Genomic DNA, 19,081 nt, shown 5'->3' with positions numbered 1-19,081 from the left:
GGAAATTCCACCAGCCTCCAAGGGTGGACCATTCTAAGAGATCCCCATCCTCTGTGGAGGGGGAAAGGCACTGAAAGTTTAAATCTCAACAGGAAGTGATCTGACCACAACATGGGACTGATGTCAATACCCCCTGCTTTCAGATCACCCTCTTTATGCCCAGAGTGTGGCCTCACCACGCGTTAGGCCGGTCACATGGTGGGACAGCCACAGAAACAAAGAAGGCCTCAACTCCTGGAAATAAAATAACTGTTCTGATGACTTGGACATTACTTAACTAACTGTTTGTTCTGTGAGCGGCCAGGTGTCAATATGTACGTCCCTCCTGTAAAAACGTCCCTCCTCTTCCTAAATCCTTGTGTGTGTCTCTTTGTCCATGCTATAGAATAATTGATGGTTTATAGGTTACCTGCTCTCGTCAGATGAAAGAAATGTTTCAATAAACACACCCTTCTTAAGAACACTAGGAGAAATTCCACAGTCACAAGTTTTAAAAAGGCAAAACGAAAAACTCAAAAGCTTGTTAGAACATCAAGAATATTGGAAGCATACCGTAAAGCTGTTGTTGACATTTTTTGTGCTTGATTCAGCCACACTGGCATCGGACAAGTCAACTTCATCGAAGATTAAAGACTGTGAAAAGAACACAGAAGATGCGTTTCATTTTCTACATACACCGGAATGTTACTTGCCTGTTATCTTTTCAGGCGTTTTTTAAAGTAAAAGCCAGGGAATCAGTCAATGCTCCTAAACTTAAGACGTTTAGGGGTGTAGCCAATGCTCTTGTTACACACGTGCAGCAGATTTCCACGTGTGCCACAGACCTTCCCTGCAGTCTTGCTCAAAATCTCCTCCAGTGGATTAGGGTGTATGCCAAACTGGAGCTTTGAACCGGGTGAAATAAAGCTCAGTTTCGAGAAGAGTTGGTGGAAGAAGATTGGAAGAAATTTAAAGATTATATACAGAAATATTGTAAAATTAAGGAATTTTAGAAAGATGTTGGAATGAAGTTACATGGCTTTAGCAGAAATGTTATAAAGAATTAAGTATAATAGATTGTAATTGGATTAAGGGAAAAAATAATGTTAGAATTTGTTAAGTTAAATGATAGGACAGAAATTTGAGGAAGATGGAAAGGATTTGCTGAAACAATTAATCGAAGTGGAATACAAAAAAAGGGAGGTGTGAGGAGGTCGCTGAAACAAGTAAAAGAAAGTTAATAACATTGAAAGTATTGGTTGTGTTTCTTTTTTCTTTTTTTTAATTGTTTTTGTTTTATTTTTGTTATGTATATGTAATCTTTTTGTCTTTGTATTGTATTGTATGGTTTTGTTATGTTTAATTCTTTTTCTTTTTTCTCTCTGTAACTTTCAAAACTTTAATAAATATATATTTTTTTTAAAAAGAAATAAAGCTCAGTTTCACCCTTGACTTCATATGTAGCATTATGTTATGACTGGGAGAACTAAGCACAGCTCACTGTCAAAAAAAGAGACTGCTACTCCCTGCCATGAAGAAAGCCTACATGAAGAAGGTGTTATGTACTGAAGTTCTCACCCTGAGTCAGCAGGGGGATACTGTAGATAGTTTTCACTCAGGTCCACATATGCAAATAAGGGATTGAAAGTGACATTCAGTGATTGGATAGTTACAGAAAATGGTTACTGTTGCGTTCTAGTGGAGCTCTATATAAGCAGGCTGGCTGAACCCTTCAGTTTAGTTCTGTTCTGGCCTGTGAATAAACAAGAGCTGTTGGAAGAATTGCTGTGTCGTCTGATATGTTCACCCAAAACTTAACAGAAAGGACCAGAAAAGAAGGTTATGGGATATGAGAAGTTGAGAGTGGTTTTCAAACAATGTACAGTCATACCTCGAGTTGCGTTTGCTTCATGTTGCGTTTTTTCAGGTTACGAACACGGCAAACCCAGAAGTGTTTAGTTCCGGGTTTGCCGCTTCACGCAGGAGTGATCTGCGTGCTTTGAGCATGCACAGGAGTGCTCTATTGCGCACTCGCAAAAGCGGTGCTCTACTTACGGACTTTTCGGAGTGCAAATGGCACCCCGGAACGGATTGCGTCCCTAAGTAGAGGTACCACTATATCCTAGATGCTGAACACTAGCACGATCTAGGCTCAACCTCCAGTCATACTTTGATTGACAGAACACTCCAGCCCAAAAAACCAGCAAACTCTCTTTCCACACTCTCGGTCCAAAAGCATTGCAGGGCCTTCACCCTGGTGCGCTTTCATGCGCTCCTCCATGTGTGCCAGTGAGGCCAATGGGGTGACCCATGTCCTCCTGTGCTGCTCCTTGCGTTGTGAGTTGTGTACAGTCTTCATTGAACCCTTCCTAGTAAACTTTCCTGGACAATCAGGTCCATTTTATATCAATAAGTATCTGCTACTACTCTCAGTATAGCCAAGCACTGCATTGGAGCAACCAAAACTGATTTGAGATGCTCTGTAGTTTCCTTCATTGGAGTTTGTGACAGGATCACATCTTTTAAGTTTGTTTTACTTTATTTATTTATTTATTTTAATCTACCTATTTCCATTCTATTCTATTCACTTTTACTCTATTACTCTATTATACACATTTAGATAATGTGTTGTATGTGTTTCTTGCTTTGTTGCTTTGGGGTTGGACACTGACTGCAACAATAAATATTTGATCTGATTTGATTTGATTCGACTATTTCAACATCATCATCATCATCATCATCATCATCATCATATATTATTTATACCCCGGCCATCTGGCTCGGTTTCCCCAGTCACTCTGGGCGGCTTCCAACAAAATATTAAAATACAATATTCTGTCAAACATTAAAAGCTTCCCTAAACAGGGCTGCCTTCAGATATCTTCTAAAAGTCTGGTAGTTGTTGTTCTCTTTGACATCTGGTGGGAGGGCATTCCACAGGGCGGGTGCCACTACCGAGAAGGCCCTCTGCCTGGTTCCCTGTAACATCAGTGGCTCCACTGATTTACGACCTATCGCTCGCTTTCTCTATAGCTAGGATATTTAAATTTACCTTTAGGCAATGTCCATTTTTAGACCACAGTAGTCTTAGAAATCAAGTTAGGGTGAATGTTATCAATGTAACTCTGAGCTGTCTCTTTTCACATAAGGGCCAGATCCTTATCTCCCTACCACCCCACAAGCTAACTTTGACAGATAGGTGGGACAACCCAGGAGACTGACAGCAGCTACAGAAACCTCCTTTGAAGATGTTTTCAGTGCCAATCAGCTGACTGGAGCTTCACAGCACACCTTCAAAGTGCCTTGCTATAATCATCAATCAGATGATTGGCAGTTACAGGCAGTCCCTTTGAGAGGGGGAAATGCTACTAAAAACAGTATCTTCCCTTCTGGACAGGAAAAAAAAATATGCTCTGTTTTGCCCAGCTCTCCAAAGGAAACCTCGGTCCTGTATACCTGAAGGAGTGTCTCCACCCCCATCATTCTGAGGTCCAGCGCCAAGGGCCTTCTGGTGGCTCCCTCGTTGCAAGAAGTGAGATTACAGGGAACCAGGCAGAGGGCCTTCTCGGTAGTGGCGCCCGCCCTGTGGAACACCCTCCCACCAGATGCCAAGGCAATAAGCAACTATTGTACTTTTTAAAGACAACTGAAGGAGGCCCTGTTTAGGGAAGTTTATAATTTATTATTTATACCCCGCCCATCTGGCTGGGTTTCCCCAGCAACTCTGGGTGGCTTCCAACAGAATATTAAAATACAACAGTCTATTAAACATTAAAAGCTTCCCTAAACAGGGCTGCCTTCAGTATTCGGTTGGGAGCCACCCAGAGTGGCTGGGGAAACCCAGCCAGATGGGCGAAGTATAAATAAATTATTATTATTATTATTATTATTATTATTATTATTATTATTTTCTGAGATTCAAATACGTCCTCCCATGCTCTTGAACCCAAGCCACTTCTTCAAGCCCCTTTGCGGGCAGCAAGGAGTACCAACAGAGAGCCCTGAGCTGTACTTTAAAACCCCGACAGGGTTTCAAATGCAAAAGGCTATGCAAGCCCTGCTTATCACCCAATTGGCATTGCCTGCAAATCCCTCTTTGGTCAGGTCTGGACTTTACAGTGGTGCCCCGCAAGACAAATGCCTCGCAAGACGGAAAACCCGCTAGACGAAAGGGTTTTCCTTTTTGGAGGTGCTTTGCAAAACGAATTTCCTATGGGCTTGCTTCACAAGACGAAAATGTCTTGCGAGTTCCTGCGGGGTTTTTTTCCTCCCCCCCCTTTTTCTAAGCCGCTAAGCCGCTTATCAGCTGATCTGCTAAGCCGCTTATCAGCTGATCCGCTAAGCCGCTTATCAGCTGATCCGCTGATCCGCTAAGCCGCTAAGCCGCTTATCAGCTGATCTGCTAAGCCCCTAAGCCGCTAATAGCGCTAATCCACTAAGCCGCTAATGGGCTTGCTTCGCAAGACGAAAAAACCGCAAGACGAAGAAACTCGTGGAACGGATTCTTTTCGTCTTGCGAGGCACCACTGTACCTGCCCCAGAGCTGATGTCATATGTGACATGAAGAGTAAATCCAGTCAGCACAACTTGGCCAAAATGGCCTTGTGGTCCTCGCTAGGCCTGCAAACCAGACGTTCCTGCCGCTGACCTAACATTTTCATCCCAGAAAGCAGAAATCAAACCCACTACTAATTTATTTTTTAAATGTGCTAGAAAAAATACAAGAAACCTATGCAGGCAACAAAACTAATTTTTACAAACGCAGGGGGAGCTACTTTTAAAACTGTTTTCGTAATAGGCAAAGAGAGAGAGAGAGAGAACCAAACACAGTTAGTATTATAGAGACGACATATTGATTTTTACCAGAATGAATCTTTACCTTTGAATCCTTGGCATAGTAAAGAGTACGGCCCCGAAGCTTAAAGTAACGTTTTTTCCATCGCTGAAAAGAGCTGGTTTGCTTCAGAAGTAATCCTTCCTTTATACTGGTCTTGAGGGGGGAAGAAAAAAGAAATGAAAATGCAAAATTACACATGTGCCAAAATTGTTACATATATTGCAAAATAATTATATTATTTATAAAAACTGAAACCTGGACCTAACTGTTCCGGGGTCCTTTACCTTTACCTTTTACCAGTGCTTTTTTTCTTGGGGGATGCAGGGGTACGCATACCCCTAAACATTTTGTGAATCTAAGTTTGGCCTCATTGAGGAGCAGTCTTTCAATATGAGCAGGAAAATGAGAGTACCCCTAAACATTTTTTTTAAAAAAAGGACTGCCTTTTACTCATTGATCTGAATTAAAACCCTATCAAGTATGACTTAATTAGAAAGACTGAATTCTACCCAATTACCACAAGGTGGCAGTATGGTTATAGTAATTAAAAGTTCTCAAGCAGATCCAGTCTGTTACAGTGATCACTGTAACCTAATGGCTTATTCTGAAACAGACGCTGCACACTAAAAAACATCAACAGCAGGCGTAGATTCACAAGTGGTTGCATAAGCCGCACACTTACAGATAAATAAATCCACTTCTACTCCATAGCGGATAAACTTGTGAAGCCCACATGAAATTGGGCCCAGAAGAAAAGACGAAGAAATATTACACAAAGTCTCTTATTTTATCTTATCATGATCAAACCTAATCTTTGACCAAGGAAATGTTGGGAAACATGGTGTGATTCACTGGCTGTAATTTATACCGTTCCGTCAGAACATACTGACCATTATGCCAATTAAATATGATATACGGTACTTTTTCATGTATAACACGCTCCCATGTATAAGACACCTCCTATTTTGGGGGACTAAAAATTAATATATCAATACCACCCCTTGCTGCAGACACCAATAACATGCTGCGCAGCATCTCTGGCTCGCAGCACCAATCCCACGTCCCCCATTGCTCTGTCCCAGCTCCTGCCAACCTGGAAGTTTGAAAGCACACCAGCGCAAGTAGATAAATAGGTACCACTGTGGCGGGAAGGTAAATGGCATTTCTGTGCACTCTGGTTTCCATCACGGTACCCTGTTGCACCAGAAGCGGTTTAGTCATGCTGGCCACATGACCCAGAAAGCTGTCTGTGGACAAACGCCAGCTCCCTCAAGCTGAAAGCGAGATGAGTGCCGCAACCCCATAGTCACCTTTGACTGGACTTAACCGTCCAGGGGTCCTTTACCTTTACCTTTTGCTACCCATGTATAAGACAACCCCCGATTTTAAACATAATTTTTCAGTAAAAAACAACAACTAGTCTTATACATGGAAAAGTACGGTAACTCTCAAATAGGATGCGTTTCAAAACAACAACAATGTATTGAAAAGATGCACAACTGGTGGCTTTCCTAGGACACACCTAGAAAGGGCTAAAACTGACATATAAAGTTGGGGAAATGTCAAAAGTATTCTGCGTCTCATGGCTGTGACACAGCATCGTTTTCTGCTTTACTCTAGAGCTTTGTGGAAGCTACCAGGATTATTATTATTATTATTATTATTATTATTTGCCACAATGGCAGCACCACGGATGTGGCTCACCATTAGAAACATTCATCACATGACATTTTCACATGATTCGGGAGGACAACATGAGTTGTAGCCATCCTGGTAATAATAATAATAATAATAATAATAATAATAATAATAAATAATAATAATAATAATAATAATAATAATAATAATAATAATAATAAATTTTTATTTATATCCCGCCCTCCCCAGCTGAAGCCGGGCTTAGGGCGGCTAACAACAATAAAATAATAGAACATTCTAAAATAATTTCATTAAAAAAATACTTCAAATCAAATTAATGGCAACCATCGGGCTAGAAGTTCTGTGAGGATTGCCAAAGGAGGGGGTCAGGCTGTTCCTTGGCCAAAGGCTTGGTGGAACAGCTCTGTCTTGAAGGCCCTGCGAAAAGATGTCAAGTCCCGCAGGGCCCTAGTCTCTTGTGGCAGAGCGTTCCACCAGATCAGAGCCATGGCCGAAAAAGCCCTGGCTCTGGTTGAGGCCAGCCTAACCTCTCTGTGGCCTGGGACCACCAAGATTGTTTTGTTTGAAGTTCCTCTGTGGGACATACCAGGAGAGGCGGTCCCGTAGGTACGAGGGTCCTATGCCGTATAGGGCTTTAAAATAGACATCTCCTCTCATTCTACCCCAACAGCTTCCATGAGGCTCAATAAAATGCACACTGGATCCAAAACAATTGGAAGAATGTAAGAGGGATTTCACCTGTGCCCCACAGACTTGGTGTAGCAGGGTGATTCAGACTATGAGAGCTGGTTCCAGCCTTAGCAATGAGAAAAGAGTAATCTAATGTATCTCTCCAGAAGATCCCAAAGTCTCTGGGGTTCTCCATATCAGCTCCCATTCATGTTGCAATACAGAAGGCACTTTTGAGGGGGGGAAACTCAGAGCACTCCCTAAACAAAGCACATAGAATTCCCAAGACTTCTCAATGTAGCAAATAAAGAATATTTGCTGAAAAAGAAACACATGGGAAAGGATACAAGATGGTTTTTCAGAAACAGATGGTTACAGAATATCAGATAGGATGGAAATCAACCTTCACCTTTCTTTTTGCTACAGTTAGCACTTACGTCAAATGCAGAGTATGTCTATGACAAACTAGTTTTACTTTTAATTCTATGCATAGTTTAATGTTTCCATGTATACCGTAACATAGCAAGTTTTCCCAAAATACTCTTCAGCTTGAAATGCCAGTGAAATCCAAAGTGCCAACAGCTCCCTTTGATAATTGTTATGCATTTGGGGGACCCCACTCCCCCCAAAAAAGAACCTAGGAATTAATAAATTGTAGGATTTTGATTATTTGGGATGTGAAGGCAGAAATACCAGCTGTGGAGGAATTCCTGGGCTTGCCCAAGAAACCTGGCCTAGCTAGGGCCATTAAGAAACAATAGAGGGCAACTGAGGGCCATTGGCAATGCAAGAGAACTGTTCTCCCCCCCCCCTTGCCCCCAGAGAGACTGGAAAGTTGCCAGGGTGTGAGGTGACAAGAAAAGGGAGTTTTGTAGCAGAGTGTTCTGGGCAGAAGGAGGAGGAAGAGAGACTGGGATCCATCTTGGGCAGGCTGGCTGAAGGCTGGCTGGAAGAGATGCCTCGGACTCTGTGGCTGCACTGCTGTGGGGGAACACATCCCTCTTGGAATGACCACACCGTAAGATCTGGACTCTCTCCATGAAGACAGAAGGTGCAAACAGGTGAATAAACTGTATTTTTTAAAGTTACGACAGCCTCTGCTATGTATCAGTTCTCCAAAGGAACACAGACCCAGGGTGAGTGCCTGGAACGCCTTGGGTCTTGCCACCGCTCAGGAGGGAGAGGCAGAGGATCCAGAACTGGATGTTTGTTCTTGAACAGACTGACATTTTCAAATTCACCCTATAAAGCCACACCTCATCCTTTAAACAAATTAGCGCTGACGCGGAACAGCGCAGTGCTGCACCAGACAAAGAAGCCTAGTGTTGTTGATCAGCAGATTTGCCCTTGCAGGAATGCATGCATTCACATCTACTTGAGTGTTACACGTGTAGGGAAGCAAGTAGCAATACAGTCCTTGGGATCTTTACTGGAGACACACAAAAAGAGAGGACTGCATAGGCTCAGAGCCTTAGACACCCTTTGCTTTGCCTGGGAAAACTTAGCATGGACCAAAATTCCTGCACATGCTCTCTATGCCTAGCAAAAACACACACTGCAACGGCAATTCTAATATTTTTATTTGTAAATAAACACAGGTTTTAAAATACAGTCATACCTTGGAAGTCGAATGGAATCCATTCCAGAAGTCCGTTCAACTTCCAAAATGTTCAAAAACCAAAGCGCGGCTTCTGTTTGGCTGCAGGAAGCTCCTTCAGCCAATCAGAAGCCGTGGAAGCCCCTGCGGACATTTGGCTTCCAAAAATAGTTCATAAACCGGAACAGTCACTTCCGAGTTTGCGGCGTTTGGGAGCCAAAATATCCAGGAACTAAACTGTTCGAAATCCAAGGTACGACTGCAATAACATGGCCAATATAAAATGAATTAGAAACAACAAGAGTAGCTTTAAATCTTGAAAGTTATCAGTGTTGACAAGCTTATTCATGCATGCCATCTACTTAGTTACTGGGAAAGTAGCAAAGTCGCCTAATAAGGAATTATAAGGCAGAGTTTTAAAGACCTTGCTTGCTATGGGATTGCAAGTGGACTCGGAAGGGGAAAATATTACATGCAAAGCAGAAGGATTTTCATCTCAGAAGGGCCAGATTGGAGGAAAACTAAGCAAATGGGAATGGGGGGAAATGGAGGTAGCGAGGCATTAATATTACCTATCCAGCCTGCAGCGTTCCTTCACTGTAGCTTAAAATAAACAGATGATGCGACAGCAGCACCTTCAAGCAGAACTAGGCATCTCCCTCTGGAATAGCAAGCAATGTTTGTGGTCTCCCCTTTCTTCTGTGACTCAAGCAATCCTCTGGGACGCCAAATAGGCCGACCAGAGCACCGCTTTCCAGCAGCCTCCTTTTATATATGCTGGGTTTTCAAGAACCCTTCAGTGCAGCTGAAAAACAGAAAACCCTGCCCTCTTTTCTTAAAATCACAGTCTGGTGCCTTCCCAGCAATGTTCCTTATTGGCTTACCAGCAAGGGGAAAGCGAAGGCAAAGAGGGAGTCTTACTAAAGGCTGGAAGAAAACAAGAACCAGGCATTTGCATTGTGCAAATGGAGTGCAAATGGCCAGAAATGGAGTGGAATGGATTAGTTTTGCCCCCCAGGATTTAGCAATTAACCTCTCGTCCTCGGATCTATTAAGAAAGGCTCCAAGCTTGCCCGACTCAGCTAATGCCTGCTTGCTTTACACCAGCTTGTTGTGCATAGGATGGCTGAACAGTGATTTGCTGTTCATAGGTCAGTCTCTTAAACACAAGAACAAGACAAGGAGCCGCCTAACACCCAATCGCACCAATCGGGAGGGGGGGGGCTTCTGGCGGTTCCCTCATTGCGAGAAGCAAAGCTACAGGGAACCAGGCAGAGGGCCTTCTCGGTAGTGGCACCTGCCCTGTGGAACGCCCTCCCATCAGATGTCAAAGCGATAAACAACTACCTGACATTCAGGGAAGTTTTTAATGTGTGACATTTTAGTGTATTTTTGGTCTCTGTGGAAGCCGCCCAGAGTGGCTGGGGAATAATAAAAAATTATTATTATTATTATTATTATTATTATTATTATTATTATTATTATTATTTGTCCACATAGCTCAGTATTTCCAACACGGACATCCAAGACGTATTAAACCTAGGAATTGCTTCTTAATGGGTTTCTTTTTCACAGCTATGCAATTAGAATGAGCAGCCTAGAAATCAATGATATACATAAAAGAAAAAAGAAAGAAAGAAAGAAGCAAGCCATCAAACAGGCTAATTTACAAAACAGATCAATACTAACTATGCAGTCAAGAAAGGGGGAAAAGCTATATAAATCTGAAGTGGCTATCAGTTTATGTATTCCACAGTGCAATCGGGATTATATAGGCCCCATATTCTCTGGTTTTTAGATAATCCAATAGCGTGTTCAATTGTAAATCTTGCTACTTCCATCATCAGCTTTTAAACTTCGAGATCAGATCATCAGAAGCAGATCTACTTAATTCTAAGATAGAAGATAGAATGGGTGGCATTTTCTGTATTGCAGAAAGATGAAGGCAATTATGTAAAAACTATACTCAATTCGACAGATTTGAGTTTTACTAGCGATGTTTAAAATTGTTACAAATTACTTTCGACTTCCACTTTCTAAAATGTCTGATTATATAGAATTTTCTTTTTTAAAAAAGAGGAGAGTGATAGCTGTGTAGAACCAAAGGTGAACTGTTCAAGAAGCACGGCTTACGCCATGATGGACGTCAAGATAACCCCAAAATTAATTGGTAGTTGCTGTAGCAATGAGCTCATATATGGTGGTGTACTTGCTTGGATGTAGACTAATTGGTTTGCTTTGAAAGTACAATTCGCCTGTTTTGTACATGTTTGGGCGAATTGTACTTTCAAAGCAAACCAATGTACAAAACATGTAAGAAGTGTTGGAAATGTAAAGAAAAAGATGGTACATTTTATCATATGTGGTGGGAATGTAAGAAAGTGAAAAGCTTCTGGGAGTTGATATATGAGTTGAAAAAAATGTTGAAATACACATTTGTCAAGAAACCAGAGGCTTTTCTCTTAGGAATTGTTGGTAATGAAATAAATAGAAAGGACTACAAACTTTTCCAATATGCAGTAACAGTGGCAAGAATATTACTGGCCCAGAAATGGAAACAAGAACAAAACCAACGTTGGAGGAATGGAGAACGAAGCTGATGGAATATGCAGAACTTGATAAACTGACTGGGAAGATCAGATATCTACGAGATCAAAAGTTCATCGAGGACTGGGGAAAATTAGCTGAATACTGGGAATGTATAAGTGATAACGGAATAACATTAGTGGCATTTAAAGAAGCTCTGTAATAGCATAAGAAATATTGTAAAAAAGCAAAATAGAAGAGGGGGGTAGGTATAAAGGCAATACTAAAATTTGGAAATGTGTATTTAAAGAAATTAGAATTTGGATGATTGGCAGAGAAGCCGAAGGAAGTCAAAACCGAAAAGTTTAACAGAAATTGTAATGTGGTATGAATGTATGGAAAATTAATAAAATATAATTTTTTTTAAAAAAGAAAATACAATTCGCCTGTGGGTCTGGAAATACTGGGCTGTGAGCCCAGAAAGGGGGAACCATTGGTAATGTTTTGGGCACTGGCCACCTGTGTGCCCATCTCTTTGGGCAATGTGACGTGTTTCACTGTGCACAGAATGCAAGCACTTTGGGCTGGATGAGGACAAAGCATCTCCTGGCTGAGGTGCTCACTGCTGTGTCCGTCCCGAGTTTGTCGGACGAAGGGGAGTGGGCAGACTGCTTCTGCTGTAAGTCTATACAGTGGTACCTCGGGTTAAGAACTTAATTCGTTCTGGAGGTCCGTTCTTAACCTGAAACTGTTCTTAACCTGAGGTACCACTTTAGCTAATGGGGCCTCCTGCTGCCGCCGGGTGATTTCTGTTCTCACCCTGAAGCAAAGTTCTTAACCCGAGGTACAGTGGTGCCCCGCAAGACGAAAAACCCGCTAGACGAAAGGGTTTTCCGTTTTTCGAGGCACTTCGCAAGACGAATTTCCCTATGGGCTTGCTTCGCAAGACGAAAACGTCTTGCGAGTCTTGCAAGTTTTTTCCCTTCCCCCCCCTTTTTCTAAGCCGCTAAGCCGCTAATAGCCGCTTAGCCGCTAAACCGCTAATAGCGCTAATCCGCTAAGACGCTAATAGGGATGCTTAGCAAGACAAAAAACCCGCTAGATGAAGAGACTCGCGGAACGGATTATTTTCGTCTTGCGAGGCACCACTGTACGATTTCTGGGTTAGCAGAATCTGTAACCTGAAGCGTCTGTAACCTGAAGCGTCTGTAACCCGAGGTACCACTGTACTTTTCTTTAATAAAGCATTAAGTTCCTTCCCTGCCAGGATCTCGAACTCCTACAAGCTCTCCTCTAGCTTGAGGGTCTGCATGCAATTCACACACCAAAAAAGCTGATTTTGAAACTCTACCGTAAAGAAGGGGAGAAAAATAGCAGATTTTTAACCTGTGATTAAGATCTTCCCCTCCAGACAAGTGCAGAATATGAATGTACAATACTGAAAAGAAAATCACTTGAAGCGACACATTTTTTTTATTGTTAGAAAAGAGCTGCAAAGTAATTGTATCCTGTCAGCTGAAACAGTTAGTCAAACTCTCCAATGACACCCTGTTATTTTCACACTCGACTTTCTGTGCAAATGGCAATTAAGCCCCTGACTTGCAGTTTCTTCACTGATAACCTCCATGCTATACATTCACGAGCAGCTAACCTCATTATCTTATTCTTTAAGGAAGCATTCTCATAATTTGACACTAATGGCCACTAAACTCTGTGGTTTGCACTACTGAACTACTAGTAACTAGAGGCAGAAATCCTGTTTGGAGTCAGTCTCACTCCAACCATCTAAGTGATAATAATGTTGGGGTCACCAATGTGTCAACCAGTGCCTCTGTCTGATGGCGTCTGCAAATAGCCTCAGTAAATATCCCATCAAAAACCTGCAGTGCATGAGTTTGTTCCTCCTGCTCAGTTCCTGTTGGCACTGCCTCAGCCTCTCCTACATTAAACTTGCACCCTTAAGCTTCCCTTAAATTTTGTTAGATGCAAGAATTGGATGTCTAGCCTCCCCCGTCCATTCTATACAAAATAACACACACAGTTCTATAGAACCACAACAAAAAAAAGGATTGCAACATCACTACCTTTTACTTTTCGTAAGATAATTCAATACAAAGAACTGCTATAGTTAGTGTTAATGCAGTTCAAAATGCTTGTTCTTCAATACAAAATGCAACAATTTAATATATTTTGCTGGGTCAATACTCTTTTCAATTTCAAAGTGTGCAAGAATATCATCGTGATATACAACTGCATTTGCCAGGGTGAAAATCAGCCTCCGAAATTATAATATACTTACAGGTAGAGATCTGAATGTGGCTGCCTGAGTCCCGACATTTGGGATGTTAAGACACAGGTCTGCTATATTTATAGCAATGCTGCTGTGACTCTTTACTCATTTCTGATATCAACAATTAGTTTAGTCTAATTGAAAATGGGCTGGATCATCTGGATTGTCTGAAACACCAGAAAGTCCGTATCAATACAAGTTGTTCCATAAAGAGCACTTGGAATGTCCCAGCAATACGAAATGGCATCCAGCTAAATAAACAAGTGTTGCTTTCAACTTGTCAATAAGGAAGCACAAGTTTAAAATGCAACATTTGCTCTACTTTGCATTTTGTAAAGAGAAGTAGAAACATGAGAGTGTGCAGGGGAGAAAAGAATGAGGAAAAAATAATGTGCATACACCTCAAATGCATTTACGGTATATCCCTTTATACCAGAGTTGTAAGCCACCCAGAGAACTTTATGTTATGGGGAGTCTGGCAAATGCTGCAAATTATGACACATCATTCATCTCCCAGGTAGTCCTCTGAAAATTCACAGAATCATAGAGTTGGATGGGACCCTGAGCGTCATCTAGTCCAATACCCTGAAAGAGGGGATCTCAACACGCGGTCTCCCATCCAATTTGAAACCTTACCGGACCCTGCTTAGCTTTGCCAATGTGCTAGCAGCGTTATTGCTGCATGTTTCAAGCAGAAAAGCCATTGGGGGTGCGATTCTGGGGGGATTTGGTTCAGGGAATAGTAGGCAGGAGGAAAGACTTGTTAAGGTTACCAGACGTCCCCGTTTCCCGGGGACAGTCCCCGGATTTACAAATTGTGGGAATGTTCAGGGATGCAGGAAAGGATATATTGTTTAATTATAGCCTTTCCAACTTGTGTTAACAAGTTCGCAATTTAGCAGAGTAACATTCCCCTTTTTAAACTTGCAGCAGATGCGTTTGCTCAGGCTCACTAAAGCCTCTGTAATAACTGTTCTGGTATTTTCCCTTATTCCCTCATAAAAGATAAGACACAAAACAGTCTTCTATAAAAGTATAAAAAGGTTTACTCACACATCATTCAGTTCACAATAGGATCCCAGAAGGCAGACTTAGCTTAGAAAAGTAACATATACCTAGAAACTATCTCATAAGAAGACAGTCCCTTTGTCTTCTCTTGGCTAGAAGCCAAGAGAGCATCTTTGGCTAAACTGATGTTGCTTCTTCAATGCATGTAGTCAAAAGAGAGAGAGATGGCTCCCTGCCCTGTGCTTTTGTCATTAGCTGCACAGGTAAGGCCACGCCCACCTCTAGTCACATGCAGAGGAAGTCTGTCCCAGCCCAGAAGGAAACAGGAAGTTTACCTGCTGGCTGGACAAACATTCCTCCCCATGTGTAAACATGTTCACTCTAAGAATGTTGTACTTGACTGCTCTTGTGTTTCACATCCCACACAAATCAGTCCCCATACAAAAGCCATTGAAGTTGAAAAGTGTCCCCAGGTTCATTGAAAAAAATCTGGTAACCTTAACTTGTGCCCATCCTCATCACACAACGTTTAAAATGAAAATGATGCTAGAAAGCACCTTTCCGCAAATATCTGCTTCTGTGACTGCAGTTCAGCTTCCCCATCATCACCTTACGCAGCATGCAGGTAGGGAGCCAAACAATTGCAGCACATGGAGAAAAAATCTCAAGAACCTCTTCCACTGTACTAACAGAAGAAGCCAAAGTTTCCTACAGGCCCCCAATCTGCAGCTCTATAGAGGGCCAAGAGATATACATTTGACAATGTACAGAGCTCTTTTCAGCAACTCTTATCAAAACAGGTTACAAATAAACTCAAGAATCAAAAGAGAAGAATAGCTTCCCAATATTATCTTCTATCTAGAACATCTCAGCAAGGCAGGAACTCATCCAACAGAGCACAGTGCATCCGAGCCTTCAAAGGCCACCGAAAGATCCATGGGAATCAATAAGGGAATCAATCATCTCCCCCCTGTCCCTGTCATAGCACAGGCCAAGCACCAGAGGGACCATAACAAACTCAGGACCAGCCCCAGGATAAAGCTGGACTGATCCATAGAATGCATTTTATCCAGACCCACAAGAAACTGCTTGGCAATCTCTGCTCAACTCCTTGAGCAAAGAATGGAAATGTAGACTCTGGTTTCTAATACCTTGAGGATCAAGAGAGGAACATCTTTTCCAGGGGAGAACAACCACCTCCTTCAGAACAGATTAACTATGCCAACCATCCTTGGAGGCCTTGATTATCATAACAAGCCATGCACTCACGTTACCAGCTCAGTAGAACCAACGAGGGAAAGTATGTGAAAAGTAGGTGACTGGTAGAATCCAAGACCAGAGAGAAGAGTCGGTGGAAGAAGATTGGAAGAAATTTAAAGTTTATTTACAGAAACATTGTAAAATTAAGGAATGTTAGAAGGAGGCTGGAATGAAGTTATGTGGCTTTAGCAGAGGTATTATAAAGGATTAAGTAAAAATAGACTGTTAATGGATAAAAGGAGGAAAGGTAAAGTTACATTATATTAGGATAAAAATTGGGAAGGATGGAAAAGATTTGTTGAAATAGCTAACCGAACTAGAATACAAAAAAGGGAGGTGTGAGGAGGTCAAGGAAACAAGCAAATGAAAGATAAGCTATGGGAAGGTTCGTTGTTTTTTTGTTTTTGTTTTTGGTTTAATTGTATCTATTTTTCTGTTTTTTACAAGTCTGCGTTTAACTTGGTGTGTTTTCTTTTTCTTTTTGTAACCTTTAAAACTTTAATAAATATTATTTTTTTAAAAAAGAGAAAAGTAGGAAAGATGTGGCATAAAAAAGAAACAATTTGTGCAATAAAAACTGGACTCCGGACAGCTATGTTAGTAAAGTGCAGCTCAGAATGGACGCAAGTGATCTTATCCTCAAAGAATCTTGTAGAAATGCCAAAATGAGGTGCCAAATAATCTAACTCTTCCAGTAAAAGGTAAAAAGGTAAAGGACCCCCGGACAGTTAAGACCAGTCAAAGGCGACTCTGGGGTTTCGGCGCTCATCTTGCTTTCAGGCTGAGGGAGCCGGCATTTGTCCACAGACAGCTTTCCGGGTCATGTGGCCAGCAGGACTAAACCGTTTCTGGTGCAACGGGACACCGTGATGGAAACCAGAGCACATGGAAACACCGTTTACCTTCCCGCCAGAGTGGTACCTATTTATCTACTTGCACTGGCGTGCTTTTGAATTGCTAGGCTGGCAGGAGCTGGGACAGAACAATGGGAGCTCACCCCATTGCAGGGATTCGAACCGCCAACCTTCTGATCGGCAAGCGCAAGAGGCTCAGTGGTTTAGACCACAGCGCCACCCTGCTAAGCAAGCATATTGACTACTAAACCAAGTTCAGGCTAAGTAGAGTCACAGCCTGTATCCTCCCCCTTTGCACTTCAACAAGGAACAACATCAGTCTGTGATCTAAACCAAATCCACATGATTTCTCAAGCAAGCAATTACTCGAAGAAACTTACTTTGCTATAATTTTTTGGACACCGTGCCAAATTGTCTCTTAAATGAACATATAAAATTCTTAACCTAAAGTAACCCAGCTCTATAAAGTCACTTAAATTTGCTTTTCTGATTATTAAAATAGCCCTCTCTCTCCTGGTTAATCTCATCCATCACTTTAAATCATCCCACAAAACATGCACCTATTGTATGGCACTTAGCAATGAACTAACTGCAAACTTGCCTCTATTATGCTAATAATTCTCAGCTATTATCTAAAGCGCAGCTAGCTGCTTCATATTACGGCTTCTTTCTGAACTGCAAGATTCGGAGCCCCCTTGATGCAAAACATTGGCTTCTGCAGGCTCATAAAGCAGGTTTTATCTACCGTTTAAGATTGCTCTACAAATTTCCAGCAAAAGGAGCACACACAGTTTACAATTCTATCAGAAATTATAAGAAGGCACTATCTTCTCCTTGCTACTGCGTCTCAGTAACACAGTGTAGCTGTAACACTTCCCAATCGCTTTTTAATTGATACGAACTTAGGAGTGCTCTCCCCTACGAAAATTCCTTTCTCCCTTATTTATTTATTTTAAGCATTTTTACGCGGCTCCAGGGTCAAAAAACGGATCCTTAAGTGGCTTACGAAGATCAGTAATAAAATACTCCCTGGCCTCAGGCTTACAATCTGAAAGACAGGGCATAAAAAGAAAAGAGAGGGAGGAGGGAGGAGGACAAAAGCAAACAGACACCAGTTCTGAGTTACAAAGCAACACCTCCAACCCCCAGAGCAGATGGACCTTTACTTTTTTGGTGTTAATGATTCAAACTGAAAGCAAATTGTAGGGTCCTGGTATCGTTTTGTGACTCCTTAGCTTCTGAGGCTACATACAGTATAAAGGTAAAGGTAAAGGGACCCCTGACCATTAGGTCCAGTCGTGACCGACTCTGGGGTTGCAGCGCTCATCTCGCTTTATTGGCTGAAGGATCCGGCGTACAGCTTCCGCGTCATGTGGCCAGCGTGACTAAGCCGCTTCTGGCAAACCAGAGCAGCGCACGGAAACGCCGTTTACCTTCCCGCCGGAGCGGTACCTATTTATCTACTTGCACTCTGATGTGCTTTTGAACTGCTAGGTTGGCAGGAGCAGGGACCGAGCAACGGGAGCTCACCCCGTCATGGGGATTCGAACCGCCGACCTTCTGATCAGCAAGTCTTAGGCTCTGTGGTTTAACCCACAGCGCCACCTGCGTCCCTGAGGCTACATATACCATGCAGCTATTCCTTTTTGGCCAGAGAGGTGCACAAAGAGGCTGAGGCTCACAGAACTTTCCTGTAAACTTGCTAGAGAGAACTCTGTGAGATCACCTCCCTATCGTGTCACGAAAATGGCGTAACTGTATATATTCCTCCCTGCCTGGGCAAATCCTCTCCTTTCCATTAAGCCTGCAACGCAAGAACATCCGTAACGCTGAGCTCCAGCTCAGACTCCATTTTTAAGCTAGGCTTCTGTATGTCTTAGTAACTCAATTAGCATTTAAAGCCTCCCTGCATCCTGGATTACTTAAACTAAAAAGTTAAAACTAGCCTATCAAAGCTTCCCTTTTAAGCTGCAAAGGGATGGCACTCTGCTGAAGTGACAAACGTGAGGAAGGATGGATTGTTGTTGTTGTTTAGTCGTTTAGTCATGTCTGACTCTTCGTGACCCCCTGGACCAGAGCACACCAGGCACTCCTGTCTTCCACTGCCTCCCGCAGCTTGGTCAAACTCATGCTGGTAGCTTCGAGAACACTGTTCAACCATCTCGTCCTCTGTCATCCCCTTCTCCTTGTGCCCTCAGTCTTTCCCAACATCAGGGTCTTTTCCAGGGAGTCTTCTCTTCTCATGAGGTGGCCAAAGTATTGGAGCCTCAGCTTCACGATCTATCCTTCCAGTGAGCACTCAGGGCTGATTTCCTTCAGAAATCTTCAATTTTCTTGCAGTCCATGGGACTCTCAAGAGTCTCCTCCAGCACCATCATTCAAAAGCATCCATTCTTCGGCAA

General features: G+C 42.4%; 1 protein-coding gene across 3 annotated transcripts in view; it reads right to left on the bottom strand.

The window, feature by feature from the left end:
• The window catches only part of DGKH (diacylglycerol kinase eta), a 99,584-nt gene that overhangs the window by 57,428 nt on the left and 23,075 nt on the right, over positions 1-19,081 (bottom strand). For 2 of the 3 annotated variants that reach the window (XM_081872635.1, XM_081872636.1), the window contains exons 2-3: positions 4,859-4,969; positions 553-633 (exon numbers count right to left, since the gene is read on the bottom strand). The gene's annotated coding sequence lies outside the window, so the exon portion shown is untranslated. Of the gene's footprint in view, positions 1-552; positions 634-4,858; positions 4,970-19,081 lie in introns of those variants that run through there. The other variant, XM_081872634.1, reaches the window with a different exon arrangement.

The sequence above is a fragment of the Podarcis erhardii genome (genome assembly GCF_964252035.2).
Source record: "Podarcis erhardii genome assembly, chromosome: 8".
NCBI lineage: Eukaryota > Metazoa > Chordata > Lepidosauria > Squamata > Lacertidae > Podarcis > Podarcis erhardii.
This window is presented reverse-complemented; position numbering and strand designations above follow the sequence as displayed.